The sequence below is a fragment of the Lissotriton helveticus genome, chromosome 6 (genome assembly GCF_964261635.1).
Source record: "Lissotriton helveticus chromosome 6, aLisHel1.1, whole genome shotgun sequence".
NCBI lineage: Eukaryota > Metazoa > Chordata > Amphibia > Caudata > Salamandridae > Lissotriton > Lissotriton helveticus.
Genome location: NC_136067.1, coordinates 590948264 through 590965139, shown reverse-complemented (window position 1 = coordinate 590965139; position 16876 = coordinate 590948264).

Below are 16876 nucleotides of genomic sequence, written 5' to 3'. Positions count from 1 at the left end.
ATAAAGTGTCAGGTCAGGATCTGGTAACGGAATGTCTGTCAGGTCTTGTCTTGGCTTTGTCGTAATGTTAACTACTTCCACGCAGTCATGGGGGTCAGGATTCAAACTAACTGATGGTAACAGTGTAGCAGGATTTAGGACGTTGCAGCGTCTAATTTCTATGTGTGGCTGGAACAGTGTCAATTCATAACCTGTTAAACGTGCAATTGTCAAGTGCTGAGTTTGTGTTCGGTTTAAAAGAACTTCTACTGAATGTGGGACTTGTACTGTCAGAGTATGTCCTAAAACTATGGAATCACTTTGTCTGATAGCTAGTGCTGTGGCTGCAACTGACTTGAGGCACGCAGGCAACGCCTGGGCGACTGGATCTAATGTGCTCGAAAAATAAGCACAGGGCTTGTATTGTCCTGCTTGATCTTGTGTGAGGACAGATAATGCTGTACCTTCACGTTCAGTAACAAAAAGTGTAAAAGGCTTACTGTAGTTCGGTGTAGCTAGAACTGGAGCTTGACATAGGGCTTTCTTTAATTCATTGAAACTAAGTGTATGTTCAGATGTCCAAGGGAGGACAGTCGATACGGCTGCCTCCTGTGTCGTTAACTGTATCAGTGGCTTGGCTAGAAATGCATACTGGGGAATCCATTGTCTACAATAAGAAGTAAGGCCGATAAAGGCACGTACCTCCTTCTGGGTTCTGGGCTGGGGAAGACTCGCTATTAACTGGATACGGTCTGGTGTCAACTGCCTACCCCTCTTGGACAGTAAGTGTCCTAAGTAGACCACTTGCTGGACACAGAATTGAAGCTTCGAAGGTGACACCTTGTGCCCCATCTCGGCTAGGAAATACAGAACTGTAAGGGATGCTCGCTCGCAAGCACGTTCAGAACGGGCTGTGATCAGTAGATCATCGACATACTGGAGCAGGGCAGTGTCAGTTGGCATGTGAATATTGTCTAGTTGTCTCTTAAGTGCTTGACTATAAATACTAGGACTTTCTGTGAAACCTTGAGGAGCGCGTGTGAACATATAGCTCCTTCCATTTAAACAAAATCCGAAAAGAAACTGGCTATCTGGATGAATTGGAACACTGAAAAATGCATTCTTGAGGTCAATGACAGTGAAAAACGTGGCTTCGGAATCAATGGCTGTCAATAGGGAAGAGATGTCTGGGACAACTGGGTACTGCGGAATAATACATTTATTAAGCTCTCGTAAATCAGTCACTAATCGATATACTGGGGGTGCATTTGGATCAGTACGTTTCATGACTGGAATGATCGGAGAATTACATACATTGGAGTCAGTTTCTACAACTACTCCTTGAGCTATGAGCTCGTCAATAATTTTGGATAAGGCTGCTACAGCCTCGGGTGGCAATCTGTACTGTCTGATTCGTGGTAGCACTACACCTGGCTTGAGAGTCACACGATGGGGTGTGATTTGCATATATCCTACATCAGTTGGACCTTGCGCCCATAAATGCTGCGGAACATTAGACAATCTGGAATCAAAATCTCGTAATACATAGTGACCCTTAAAGTCACGTAGGAACAGACGTATTCCCTCTGGGGAACAGCAAATAACTGCACCTAACTCTTTCAGTGTCTTAATACCTAATAGGTTTTCTGGACATGACTTAGTAAGTAACAGATCAGTAGTGCGGGACAATGGACCTACTTCTAGAGTAACTGGCTTTGATATCTCGTTAACTATTGGTTTTCCTGAAAATCCAAGGGAAACATTTCTTGAGCCTGAGAGCGGAGCCCCTGGAACTTCGGCATGACTAATTGTGGTCCTACTTGCCCCTGTATCGATCAAAAACTTTCTGTCTTTCCCTAATACTTGACTGTGAACATAGGGACCTTCTTGATCTACAGGTATCTCGATGAGAGGCAAGCCTACCTCCCTCTCTAGGCTGTTTCACGAATATGGCTGATATTCTGGATACTCAGACTGTGCATACTGGTACATCTGCGATGTGACATGCTGTGTTGCAGCTATAGGCTGCGGTGCTGTAACTGTCTGTTGTGCATTCTGTGGCTGAGGAATCTATGAAACTTGTTCTTGTCTAGGCGGACGTGGTCTTTCTTTAGTCTTACCAGTAGCTATGTTGTGTTTCAGAACTGCACACTCGTTTATAAAATGACCTGGCTGTTTACAATAATTGCAATTCCCTTTAACGGGAGCTGCAGGATGACTGACTTGATTGGCTTGATTTGGACCCCTCTTCTGACTGTCTTGTGGAACAGATTGTGCAACTAGCACTTTCATTTTCGTGTCTTTCATACGTTTTCTCTCGTGTTCTTGCTCTTCCCTGATTCTATTCTGGTGGTACTGGAGCATCTGGAGCATCTGGGACGGAGTATTTGCTTGCCAGGTGCTTTCGACTTTCAAAACTCGATTTTTTATTTGTGGGCTTGAATTCTCGACTAATTTAGTAACAAAAAGGTGAGGGTATGACTCACTACTTGTCTTGAGACCACTGTTGATACTGAAACATTTTTCAAATCTAGAATAAAAGTCACTAATATCTTCATCTTGTTTCTGTTTACAGGCTGAGATTGCATCCCAGTCTTCTTTTCTCGTTGTCAATAATCTGGGTAAAACTTGAATCAATAATTCTGGTAAATCTTTACATTTATCTCCAAGACCGGTACCTGGTACTCGTGCCTTGTCTTCAGCTTCTAGAACTGCCCAATCGATCTTTTTCTCTCCCACCTCCCATTCCTTTTCCTTTAACTTTTCATACACCCCTGCGGGTAACAGAACCTTTAACATTTTAATGATATCTGGGTAAGTGTATTCTCCCATACGGAGCATGTCTTTTAATTCTCTATGGAACCCCGCTGGATCTTTGTCATGACAGGGAATTAATTTCTTCATTTCAAGAAGTTCCATCTTTGAAATCGGAGTGTATACAAACACTCGTTGCATATCGCCACCCGCCCCTTGGACTGGGTGGACCTCTCGTAACGGATTCTGTCTGTCTATGTAGAATGATTTACTTTCTGGGGGTGAGACATGAACAAAATGCGGGTTCAGGAACGTTCTATATTTGTGGCGCTGTTCTAAAATGACACTAATTAAATCGGTACCTAGACCTCTCCATCTATACTGGAGTAACTCGTTCAGGACATCGTGTAACGGGCCTGGATCAGAATGTTGACCCTCATACAGAGTAATGAGGTGCTGGATCATATACATACCCACCAGTCGCTGCTCGGCTGGGGGCAATTTCAGAAACATTTGTGCCACTATTTCGTCTGGAAAAGTGGTAGAATCAGTAATCCATCGGACTGCTGATCGGACTAGTTCTTGTTCATGCATAGTACTTAATTCGCTATAACCGATTCGTGATTTCAGAATGTGATCGGTAGCTTGAAATACTTGTTCTAGGGAACCTTGTTCTGGTGCTTGATGATGGAAAATAGACTTGGGTTCTAGACGTAAATGGCGATCTGGAAATCTAGATTTTCCTACATACGCTATTCTGGCGGGATTCTCGTCGTCTTCCTCTTCAGGTTCAGAGGTACTTTCTTTCTCGCTTACTTGTGCTGCTTTACGCTGTTCGTGTATCTTTATTATCTCTTTACGGATTTTCTTGTACATACTTTCCATGGCACTGACGGTCTTGTGCTTACCCTCGGCTATATTATCACTCCACCTTGTCAGGATTCTCATTTCGGCCGGATCTTTAGACGGGTAATCTTGTTCTCTTATTAGGCAATTGATCAGGAACTTTAATATCATGAGCTGGATCTCGGCTTTCCTTTGAGACATGGCATCACTAATACTTTCTGGGTCATCCCCTGTACGGATGAAACGATATATTCTGTCTAGATATTCTTTCATATTCGGCAAGGTGACTAGATACTCGGTCACTCTCCTTACACGTAAGGAATATAAAACCATATTATATTCGCCTGGAACTGGATCATAGACACATTCGGTAAGGGTTTGCCTGATCTCTGTAACAGACTGATGTTTGGGCGTACGCTGTAACGCTTGAGCATGTAATTCGAGTAATGTTAAACGCTTGTGTGGCGGCGGGGTTTGAGGAAGACCTCCTCCCGCGGCCCCTAAACCAGTATCATCAACTGATGCTTTCCGACCTGGCAGGGTCGGTAATTGTAACGTGGGCTGGACTTGTATGGCGGGCTGACCCGGGGGAGCTGTTAAGGGCACCCCGGTGTCTGGAGGCGCAGGAACTACCTGATTTACAGGGACGGGCGGAGCGCGAACAGGATTTGCATATTCAGGGACTATGTCGTCCAAATAGGACGAAATAAAAATATCAGCTGCGGTCGGTTTGTGACGTAGCTTGGTCGGAACTAATGGTGGCGGGAAATTACTGGATGCCTCTGGGGTCGCTTTTGGCAAGCCCTCGGCAAGAAGAGGATACATACCCTTAATAAGGGCATGCCTCTGTCTGTCTGACTGTTCGGCTTTGACTCGTTCACCTATCTCGATTAATTCTCTTTCTTGGGCTCGTTCTTGGGATTCTCTACTTAACTCTGACTTTCTGACTTCCTTTTCGGTTCTTTTATGAGCTTCTTTACGCCATAACTCGATGGCATCTTTCTGTGACTGTCTGGCTTTCTTTTTCCATAATGCTTCTTCTACTCGCATGATACATTCGGCATCCCATGTACCCGATACGGGCCATCTATACTTTTCTTCTAACTGTTTGGTATACTCTACCCATAAATCTAGATACAATATGGCGCTTATGCCATTTTTCTGATACATAAAGTGACCTGGACTGTCCCTGGGCGGGACAGGAACTGCTTCTTCTAATAAACCCTTTCTAGTTTTTAGCTGACGTAATCTTGAAAAGAGTGGCATTGTAAACTTGAATCGGAACACAATACAATACACGAAAAACAATAACAATTGGGAAAACAATTCAGGCATACCACGACATTGGAAATACATTGAACAACATTATAAATAACAGTTCGAACAGAATATTACCTGGAATACTGAGAACAGAAATACAAGAATTTCTCGAGAACGGAACAGACTAGAGTTACTGGATGCACTGCTATAACAGTACGGAACATACCGGTCCCATAAAGGGACGCATCAAGACCCGTATCCACCTAGGTGAACACTTCGTTTGTGGGCTTGGGTACCACCAACCCACGGACCAGAGTCAATTTAGACTGACCCTGTCTAGATACTACCCCAGCAATGGTACTCACCGGGCAGCAAGAACGGAAGGCCTCGGACTAGACTGGACTGACGACGACGGACTTCGGACTTCAGTTACGGGTGGGCCTCCGGATACCTCGGACCTTGGACTCTTGGCTTGGGCTCTGGTTGGGACTCGCCGCGTTCCTCCACCGTCTCGTTCGGATGCTGGACCGCCTCCTCCGTCTCCTCCGTGGGCCTGAGGGATACTTGAGCAGAAATATCTGCCACTGCGCAGAAGAGTTCCGTCACGACTGCAGAGGGTCAGGGGGTCGGCGTGGCTTCACCGACGCGTGGGGGAAGGGCAAGTCCCTGTTCGGGCGCCATTATGTGGTAAATAAATAAATAAACCCTATTTTTGACTAAGCATATAGCATAACAGATAGCTCAATAAATAAGAGTCAAGATTCGAGGTAGTAGGAGTTTCTGCAGGTGTATTACAGCATAAGGACAGGATCAGGACAACCTGCATAGGAACAGAGTGACAGGGCCCGGCAGCTGCCGGGGCTAGGTCTGGGATGAGCGCGCTAACTTTTCATAACAATACATCAACTTATATACATAACGCAAACACATAGCATTACATTGCAGTAGGCGTAGCAGTGGGTGGAGCAGAAGGCGTGACGCGTAGCAGTCGCGAGAGATTACAGTGAAAGTAGGTGTAACTGGGCGTATACATAGACATGTGGTGCAAACGTAACAGAATATGTCATGAATGGGGCGGAAACATTGGAGGGGGCTACCTAAGGAGCCGGGACCTCTAACCTGGTGGTGCGCGAAAACTGGCAATGACGTGTTACTAGGAGAAGCTGGGGGCTATGAACTCTGTGCTAGGAGCAGAGACTAAAGTCTGGAGGGTCGGAGCGACATGTACCTAAACCCTATCTGGTATCTAATGTTTAGAGAACATGTTGATATAAACTAGAAGTCATGAGGGGAAAAGCTAACTTGATTCTAAGACTGGACCATACATTATTCTACATGAAATGCGTGATGAGGAATATTAAATGACCAGTAAATACAGTATTTCTCTAACATGGAGCCGAGAAGGCTAGACAATGACGGAAACTATTGATGCAGTTCAGTAGCTTAGGAATGTAGAGAAGGAGGACTGAACTGATAACTGGAACTATAACATACTTTTGGCAGACTCAGAGGCAGAGCCAAGCTGCACCGGGCACTGCGAGGCAAGAAGTAAGTGAAGGGTCGAGGATACAGGTGGGGGCTGTATCGCTCCTTAGCGAGGCTTTTCAGGAGACAGGAGCTGAATCTGATGTCCGGGCCCTTTTGAGGCCTAGAAACGGGGACTTTATAATGGAATAACGTGCACACTGAGAAACGTGACAACATAACTTACATAGGCCTGATATTCGTAGTATTCACGAGGACTGGAAACTGGCATACTAGAGGTGGACACAACTATAATTGCGTCATTAATCGGACATGGGGAATAACATATGCATATTGGTCATGCACACATAACATATGATGGATGAGGCGTAGGGACACAGAACATGGCAAAATTTACTTTTCCACAGTTGTAGCGCTGCTCTTGCGGTGTAGCTGGGTTGAGATAGGGAGTGAGGAGATATTCACGCAATGCGTATGCACTGTCACCTGCAGGATGGGGAGAGAATGGTAATCAGCATGAATGAAAATATACATGTGGGGATGGAGTGGATGGAGAGTACGATGATGCATCTATATGTACCTAGAAGGTGTCCCTCTCCGAATTCACTGTTGATCAGGCGCCTGTGGAGGCCACAGTGACGGAATATGTAGGCGTCGTGTGTGCTCCCGGGGAATTGGGCTACAAGGTCCGTAATGATGTACTTGGCATTGCACACCACCTGCGCATTTATAGAATGATATGACTTCCGGCTGCGGAATATGTATTCGGTGGCTGATGGAGGACAGATGGGGACATGCGTGCAGTCAACACACCCTATGACATGGGGGAATTGTGCCACCTGGTAGAATTCCCGTTTGGTGCGGGTCAGCTGCTGGGGGGTTGTGGGGAAGGTCATGTGGCGATTTATTAATGTCAGCATGGCTTCTAGGAACCGGTGGAAGAAGCGTGATAAAGCATTTTGCGACACGCCTCCAGTCTCAGCTATTACCCCCTGGAAGCTTCCAGACGCAAGCAGGTGCAGGCAGCATAGGACCTGCACATGGGCTGGTATGGCGTGGGTCCTACGGGTCTCGTGCTGCAGTAATGGTTCCAGGTCTGCTATTAGGCGCATTATCATGTCACGGTTGAGTCTATACTTGTCGTACACCTGTTCCTCGGTCTGCCCCAGCAAAGTGATGCGCACCCTGAAGATCCTGTCCTGTATCATCCTCCTGCGCTGGGCCTGGGCGTTGATCCTCCTCCTCCTAGCAAGCACATAGAGGGCAGCCATTTTGGTTGACATGTGGGGTTTCCCAGGGCATTTATGAAGGGTTACTGATTGTCAGCACCTGCTGATGGGGTTAGAATTTTTTTTTCTGTCCTTTAGTTAACTTTACCTCCTGATTGTGATTCCCCTTATTTACTCATGCTAAATTGGGGTTTTTCGGTATTAGCGACTTTTCATGCATTTCATTGCGATTCGTTAATAGCGATTCGGTATTTCCGAAGTCAGCTTTGGGGTTCGGTAATTCCGATTGTCTGTTTAGCGATTCGGTAATTTACCGCGGGGGATTTTAGCGATTCTTACTTTTTTTCCGATTTATTGTTTGATGCATAGCATTTTCTGGTTTTGCGTTCGGTATCGCCCTCTTTTACCGATTCGGTGTTTTACCGGGAGGTATTTTCGTTGATGCATCTGCCACTTAGTCTTTAATATTTTCCTCAAAAAAGTGTTCCTTGTTTTACCAGGACTTTCTTTCTCTTTGTTAACACATTGCTGTTCATGTAAATCTTGTTGATGACTTCTCTTCAAATACACACCTTTCTTTCGTTGTTTCCACTTTTGAAACTTAGTAGGCATCATACAGTTTTTTTCAGTATCGATAAACAAAATCTATAATAAAAAAATATATATATCATTACAACAATAAATATATAAAATATTATATTATATTACTTACAAGAACAGAGGGAGGATTATGAGGACAAATCTGGGACTATAAAAATGAAAGGACTTACAACAAAAGAAGAAGGAGTATGAAACAAGGGAAAATATAATAAAAAAAGAGAGTATACATGGACACTGCAATGTAACAGAATAAAGGAAGTATGGATAAACTGGAAAGTATGAATATGTAAGGGAGAGTATGAAGAGAAAGATGGAAATATGAGAAGAACAAAGAGTATAAGAAGAAAAAAAAGAGAGCAAGAGGACAGAGGGGGCACTACAAGAAGAGAGAGAAAGACTCTAAAGAAAAAAAGAAGGAACATGTGAAAAGATACGCAACTATAAGAATAAAAAAGTAATACTAGCAAAGGACACTATGTATAAGGACAGAGAGAACAGTACCAGAAGAAAGCACGAACAATGTCAGGAAAAGTGGAGCAAAAGGAAAAAAGGGGTAAAGAAGAACAGAGGATACAGTCTGAGGTGAAAAGAAGGAGTATAAACAGATGGAGGTTTATAAAGAGTGAAAAGTGTATGACGAAAGAGGTAAAAGTATGACAAGACAAACAAATAAAAAGAGAGAGGTCAGTATAAAAAGACAGGGAATATGAGGAAAGTGCTGCAGAGTGTATACAGTGAATCAAGGAGCAGTAACAGATGTGAGCAAACAATATGAACAGATTTGAGAAGTATAAACAGAGAGGACAGAAAATAAACATAGAAAAGAAATATGAAGAAACAGTGGAAAATATGAACACAGACAGAAGGAATATAGGACAAAACGCAATATAAGAAAAACTCAGTAGTAAGAGGACACATTAAGAAGTAAGAGAAGAGAGAGGATAATATGAAAACAGGGAGCAGTATAACAACAGGGGGTAAAATGAGGAGAGAAATGTCACAAGAAGAAACAACGACAATATTAGTAGAGAGTGCAAAGTATAAGAAAAGACAGAAGAAATGTGAGAACAGACACAAGAGTATTAGAAGAAAAAGAAAAGTATGAGAAAACAATAGGGAATACCTGCAAAGAACAGCAAGATTAAGAATAAAACATAGAATATAACAACAGAAGAGTATATATGAAGAAAGACGAAGGAATGTAAAAAGACACAGCCAAAAATATAGAGAAAAGACAAATATAAAGGAAGACTGACCGTATAAGCAGAGAGGGAGTACTACAAGAAGACAGTAACAACTATGACGACAGTGGTGAATATAAAGACAAGAGACAATATAAACAGTAGGACAAACATGCAAAAATAGGAGCAAGTATGAAAAAAAAGTATAAAAAGAGAACAGAATATAAGAAAAAGAAGATAGTATAATGAGAGAGGAAGGAGTAAGACAAGAGAGAAGGGAGTATGACAACAGAGGTCCATATTATCAAGGCCCGGTGTTAAAATTATCGCTGTTTTATCGGCAGGAATCTGCTGATAAAACGGCGATAATGGGCTTGATAATACGCCCTTGTTAATTCCCATAGAAGCCATTGTTAACACCATAACATGGGCTTCTATGGGAATTAACAAGGGCGTATTATCAAGACCATTATCGCTGTTTTATCGGAAGTTTCTTTCCGATAAAACGGCGATAGTTTTAACACCGGGCCTTGATAATATGACCCAGAGTGTAGAAAATATGCAAAAAGGAGCGAATATGGGAGCATATTTTCAAGCCTGGGTGATACAATTATCACAATATAATCGACAGGAAAGAACATCTAACATGAGCTTCGATTGGAGTTCCATTGAGCATATTATAAAGCCCATTATCGCAACTTCATCGGCAGTTTCCTGTCGATAAACTGGCGATAATTTTAACGCCCAGACTTGACGATATATGCCCCATAGAGGCATATTATCAAGGACCGGTGTTAAAATTATCGGCGTTTTATCGGCAGGAAACTGCCGATAAAACGGTGATAATGGGCTTGATAATATGCCCTTGTTAATTCCCATAGAAGCCCATGTTCTGGTTTTAACATGTGCTTCTATGGGAATTAACAAGGGCGTATTATCAAACCCATTGTCGTTGTCTTATCGGCAGCTTCCTGCCGATAAAACGACGATAATTTTACCACCGGTCCTTGATAATATGCCCCATACATCCTTAATGTACACACCTGCACAGTGTGATATTACACAAAAAAAACAGACCATATATTTTACCATTTACTACTGAAAAACGTTTAACGGACTATACATATTCCATGTATATAATTACAACATATCATTGAACAACTCGGACTCATTTTCCAAATACATATGCATTTTACTACATTATTTCTGCCACTATTACATCAAAAAAACTAACACAATAAAACAACAAAGATGCACAAGGGGTTTCTAAATATGCCCAGACTACATACAGAGGGAGAGAAACAAGAAAGAAGACAGAACAGGGAGTATCAAGAAAAAATGAAATAAGAAGAGAGAGAGAACAAAATGAAGAGACAGAAGGAATAAGAGGAGAGACAAGAAAATATAAACACAAAGAACGACAATATCAGCACAGAGTACAATATAAGAAAAAGACAGTAGTACCGAGAGAGAGAAAGGAGTAAGAGGAGAGAGAGGGAAGTATAAAAACAGAGGCTACAAATTATTTAAAAAAGGGACAAATATAGGGGCATATTATCAAGGACCGGTGTTAAAATTATCGCAGTTTTATCGGCAGGAAAATGCTGATAAAACGGCGATAATGGGCTTCATCAGCCGTGGCCCGTGGAGGGAGTTGCGATGGGGCAGGCAGGTGAGGCGGGGGAGGGGCAGGGTGGGGGTTGATAAACAACGGAATCTGTATGATTGCAGGTAAGTAAATAATTAAATTAATAAAACGAAATAGCATATTTTCAAGGACCGGTGTTAAAATTATTGCCGTTTTATCGGCAGGAAACTGCCAATAAAACGTCGATAATGGGCTTGATAATACGCCCTTTTTAATTCCCATAGAAGCCCGTATTCTGGTGAGAACATGGGCTTCTATGGGAATTAACAGGGGCGTATTATCAAGCCCACTATCGCCGTTTTATCGGCAGTTTCCTGCCGATAAAACAGCGATAAATTTAACACCGGTCCTTGATAATATGCCCCGAATTTCGTAGCGCACCCTGCATTGCAAAATGCAATGCAGGGCATGGAACGAAGGAGCATATTATCAACAAAAGGCGATACATTATCGCCGATAAAGCGGCGATAATGGGCTTGATAATAGACCCTTGTAAATTCCCATAGCAGCCCAGGTTATGGTGTTAACCTGGGCTGCTATGGGAATTCACAAGGGCATATTATCAAGCCCATTATCGCCGCTTTATCGGCAGTTTCCTGCCGATAAAATCGGCAATAATCTATTGCCTTTTGTTGATAATGTGGCCCGAAATTCGTTTTATTAATTTAATTGTTTACTTACCTGCAATCATCCAGATTCCGTTGTTTATCACCCCCCACCATGCCCCTCCCCTACCCCGCCCCGCCTGTCCCACCGCAACTCCCTCCATGGGCCGCATCTGGGCTTGATAATACGCCCTTGTTAATTCCCATAGAAGCCCATATTAACCCCAGAACATGGGCTTCTATGGGAATTAACAAGGGCGTATTATCAAGCCCATTTTCGTTGTTTTATCGGCAGTTTCCTGCCGATAAAACCGGCGATAATGTATCGCCCTTTATTGATAATATAGCCCATAATCCCTTAATGTACAGAGACGCACAAACTGATATTAAACAAAAAAAATAACAGCATGCATTATAGCAAAACACATTTACTACTATAAAACGTATAACAACGGACGAATATAGGGGCATATTATCAATACAGGCGATAACATTATCACCGCTTTATCAGTAGTTTTCTACCCATGAAGCGGCAATAATATTATTGCCTGTCTTGATATACCCCATAATTCCTTAATGTACAAAGATGCACCGCACACACTCCCATGCAACTTATCAACTCACCTTTCAAATTTATTTATAGATTAAGAAGAATACCACTCACACAGTGGATATTCTTATACAGAATCTCTCTAGTTCAGTGTTTGCAGCAGAACCGTCAAATGAAAAATTTTCCCTCTCATTTTACACATACATACATATAAATAACCAATTAAAATCCTGTATACATTAATTCAAAACAAAACACACATTTCAATTGGTTTAACATTCCAAACCTTTCCAACTGACATAACTTTCCACCCTACCCCCAACAGATCATGCAAAAGTCAACTGTCAACAGAGGTCAAAAGTTCACCACTGTATAAAACACTGCTCCTCAACAAATTTAGACTATGCATTAGCACTTACTTATAAGTACCAATAAAGCAAAAAGGTCTCATTACAAGCAACAAAGATATAAACACATAAACTTGATAGATATATGTAAAATATTTATTTTTAATTCATTGTTCTTGCTTACGTGCGCATATGGAACAACTTTCAAAATTCGCACTGTACGCGCACAATAAATATACCGTAAAAAAAAATTGCATACATCAAAAACACCGGACACCCCATCCACCGAGGCTCAAATATAACGTTCAAGACCGTAGGGAGAAACCCAAATCCACCACGGTACCAGCCGACTCCCTGCGTCATTCGGGAGCCGGAATTGCTTTTGGTCAGAGAAACCAGCTTACATACTGCTCTCTCAGACGAAAAACAATCTGCTTTTCTACTTCAAAGAGAACTCTCGCCCAACCATAGCAAACAGCAGACTCCCAGGAATAGGCACCCTATTACACTACAAGAGCCGACCCTCGGAGACGGTGCTCCCCAGGGCCATCAAAGGCTCAACAAAGGCCATCAAAGATTTTGAACTTGGACATTATTGTAAAAACCCCTAAGCAGTCCTACGAGATCAGGAAGTCCTATAGCAAATAGCAAACTTTTCCGATCAATCTACACACTCAATCTACACACATATACAAATAAATAAAAAATCACATTTATTCCCACATTAAATTCAAAACGAAACACACATTTATATTGCTTGAACTTTTGCACCCTTTCCAACTGACAAAACTTTCAACCCCTCCTCCATTCCACAATCTGCCAGTTACCATAGAAACACTTCAGGGAACACCCAGGTGAAAAGTTCATCATACATTGTTGCAAATTAAAACAGCAAGTATGCTTGATTTGAGAATATACCAGCTTATCATATGTAACGTTCTTTGCTAACACTTTTTCTTAACCAATAAAAATCAGCCTTTTAAAACACAGAAACATTCATCGTAGCTTAGTGCAGAATGTTCTCGAACAACTAATCAATCCTTTTCTTTTTTCAAAACTGCATGTTGTCCACCATTTTATAAAAAATCTCACTTTTCAAACTGCCACTTCATTTACAGAGACCTTCAGAGTGCATCCAGTCCTCTCTTCAAGATGCTTACAGTGTGGATTGTGGGACACAGCTATATTTTCTAGAGTCAAAGGTACACAGAACGGAAAGGAATTCACAAAGACATATGTTTACCAAATGTAGACATTAAATGGATTGGACAGAGAGGGTTAAAGTGGCACCAATTGATGCCATTGGTGAAATCCTTTTTGCATCTCCAACACCTTGACCTCATAATTGTGCACTGTGGTGGCAATGACCTAGGTACTTTGACAGGGGTAGGTCTGGAAATGCTTATGAAGGACACCTTTGCACAATTGATGACACTGTTCCCCAAAACTGCCTTTGTATATTCTAATATATGCCAAAGGCAGAAATGGAACTGGTCCAACCACTATTGTCAACAGATTGAAAAAGCTAGGAAACATGTGAATAAATCGGTTTCTGCCTTTCTCCGAGACTATCGAATGGGGTCCATTTACAACAACAATCTGCGTTTCAATATGCATGGCATCTATAGGAGAGATGGTGTACATTTTACAGATGAGGTGAATAGAGTCTTCCTCATAAACTTAAGACTTTGCATCGATACTTACTTGTAGGTACTAAAATCTCCCAATAAACACAAGGGCTCTTTTTAGAGCCACACAACACATAAACAAATACACTTCATAAATATCTAAAATTATTTTTATTTTTCTTGCTTCGGTACGCTTATCGGACGACTTCCAATATTCCAGCTGTACGTCGTACATAGGTGCTTGCTACGTGTACGATAAATCTACCATAAAAAAATAGCCTTTATCACTAATTTTCTATAATTCCCGAGGACCCCATCCCCCGGGGCTCAAATCTAACGTTGCGGACTGTGGGAACAGCCGCAAGGCCTCCACGATCCCAGCCGGCTCCCCACTTCCTGCAGGAGCCGGCATTGCTATTCCTCACAGAGAGCAGCATACATGCTTCCATTCTAATTTCAAACATGATTTCAACAGTTTGTTATACATTTTTATAAAATAATATAGTACTGCACGCTAAAGCAGAAAATATATATATACTTCTACACTCAACAAACTCGTAACCAGAGTACATAGTTTAAAAACACCCTACCACAACTAGTTTTTGAAACGCATTGTACAATAAAATGCGTCACAAAATAGGTTACATACATGGTGACTCTATAAAGTCACATAGAAAAAAGAAGGCCACTATTACGCTACCAGGAAAACACAACAAAAGTACAAGGCCCAAACTTCCATTGTAGTGATTTCTTAGTTGCAGGTCTAGTTGTCAGATAGACACACACACTCCCTCATGGCTGGTATACACCCACACCACACCCATTCAGCGCATCCATCACTACACACGTGACCCTATGTATAAAAAAGACGGAGCGCACATGTTGTACGCCATTTTAGAGTTGTTCCCAAAGCACCAAACAAAGGGCCCACTACTACATGAGTGGCCTCTTTGGTCACTGAGTTAGTAGTGCCCGAAGCACTGAGCGGGTGAAGAACCTGCGATGATGATGATGATGGGAGCACGAGTATGTCATGAGCCATAGAGGTATCAAGACTCGGCAACACGTATGAGACTTCTTTGTTGGAGATCGTGACTACATCATGAAGAAACTCGTTTCCACAAAAGGTGAGCAGTGACACTTGAGTACGCATCAGAAGGAGTCAAAGGGTTGTAGCTGACTACATACAAAAATGCAACTTAATATTTTAGACGAACGCACTCCTATATAATGTATTAATTTACATACTTAATTTTTTTTCCCAATAGCAGTAACATTTTTATAATCGCTGAAATGTCCGGAATATATTCACAATACAAACAGGGACATATTATCAAGGACCGGTGTTCAAATTATCACCGTTTTATCGGCAGGAAACTGCCGACAAAGCGACGATAATGGGCTTGATAATATGCCCTTGTGAATTCCCATAGCACCCCAGGTTCTTGTGTTAATCTGGGCTGCTATAGGAATTGACAAGGGCATACTACCAAGCCCATTAGAGCCGCTTTATCAGCAGTTTCCTGCCGATAAAAGCGGCGATAATGTATCACCCTTGGTTGATAAAATGGCCCTTTGTTTCCGAAACAACAACAAATTATTTGTGAAAGGAAAGACTAAGTAGTCTGCAGCAGCTTCACTGGGTAGAATTGTATAATTACCTCCAAGCAGTAACAACAGATACGTTACAACAGTCTGACAAACAGATCCACAAGCTTATTACGCCACTTTTGAGTCACTTTTAACATGGGTAAAGTGACGCAAGGAGCTTGTAAATCTGCGTCTGACTTTTAAAGAAAAACTCTCAACTCCAAACTCTGCAACTCAATGAGCTGCAACAGTCTAAGTACGGAATATTAAGAACCCACATTAAAATTCACTTTTGACAGTAGTTTCGCAACTCAGTTTACGATGACTAACCAAATGTCCTTTTGTTTCCTTCACCAAACATCCTTCAGAAGCAACCATGGCCTATCGAGCAACAGCAATGGAATTCTCTGCAACGTATTGAATATACTTTGACGTATAGAAGCAGAGTTCAAGTCGAGTGGTGAACTCCGGTGGCCGTTTATGATAGGTAAGCACAGCAGCCTACATATACAATGCCTTCATGGCAATGCATTAGAAATAAGTCGGCATATTTACAACCCCGTTAGGCCACTTTTGCGTCAGTAACGCAGTAGGCACTTCCATATAGACATCACTTGAACGCGACACTATAACTAGTGAAATGTACCAAGTACACTGCACTCGTAAAACTGTAGTGTTACCTTTATTTGTGAAAGGAGAGAGGGCCATATTATCAAGCCTGGGTGATAAAATTATCGCCACTTTATCGGCAGGAAACTGCCGCTAAAGTGGCGATAATGGGCTTGATAATATGCTCTATGGAATTCCAATCAAAGCTCATGTTAGATGTGAAGGACAGCTAACAAGAGCTTCGATTGGAATTCCATAGAGCATATTATCAAGCCCATTATCGCCACTTTAGCGACAGTTTCCTGCCGATAAAGTGGCGATCATTTTATCGCCCAGGCTTGATAATATGGCCCAGAGTGCGTAGTGTACAGCAGCTTCTCTGTAAAATCTATAATTACCTCCGAGCAGTGACAACAGATAGGTTACAACAGTCTGACAAACAGATCCACAACCTTATTGCGCCACTTTTGAGTCACTTTTAACATGGGTAAAGTGACGCAAGGAGCTTGTACATCTACGTCTGACTTTTCAAGAAAAAATCTCAACTCCAGACTCTGCGAGACAG